Below are 871 nucleotides of genomic sequence, written 5' to 3'. Positions count from 1 at the left end.
CTCAATCCTACACACACACACACACACACCCCTCCAGAGTAAGCAGATTTCACCCTTGTGTATCAGACAACTGCCATCAATTTCAAAAATAAAAACTGGGGGAGAAGGTTAACTAAGACTATGTTTAAATCACACTCAAAAGGCTCTAGTTGTTGGAAAAATATGCACAAAACTGCTACCAGGATCTTTAACATGCACAATATGCCATCCCAATACATTCTTAAACAATACATTCTTGAACTGTTCACTAATGGGCACATGGATACATAAGAAATTATGTGCCCATCCACTCCTCGGATGCAATCCACTGACAATCAATCGTATGAAGCAGCCCAGCTCAAACGGTTCGCTTTACAGAACCCAACAGATTATAGAACCCAAGACAGTTAGAAACTTGACTTTGACCTGTTCGGGAATTCTTACGCGTTCCATGTGCAAAAGCAGTGGAACACTGTACTGCAAATGACAGTTAATATCACCAACACTTTGTGGCACTCCAGAAGGTCATTTTGTATTTGTAAAACATATTTACTCTAGTTAAATTTTTCAATGGTCCTTACTTTTAATTATATGTATTCTTAAAGATTTAGACTCAGAATAATTTAATGCTGATAAACTCTCCTGCTGGGACTTTCACCTCCAGTAAAATCTGTTAAAACAAAAAATTACTCTTTGGACTCTCTCCTGTAATGAAGGTATGAAAATGTTCCCTGGAAGTTCTTTTTCATCATATATTAAAACACCCAAAGCTCTCCGAGACAACATTAAAATAGAAACTAACCACACATTAGGGCACCCATAACTCGTACTGCCATATATTAGAAAAATAAAAAGGCACAACAGTAAGCAAAAGAGAATATACCGCTTTCCA

Source organism: Balaenoptera borealis (assembly GCF_965194805.1).
Source record: "Balaenoptera borealis genome assembly, contig: HAP1_SCAFFOLD_1608, whole genome shotgun sequence".
NCBI lineage: Eukaryota > Metazoa > Chordata > Mammalia > Artiodactyla > Balaenopteridae > Balaenoptera > Balaenoptera borealis.
Note: the sequence above shows the minus strand (reverse complement) of the source record.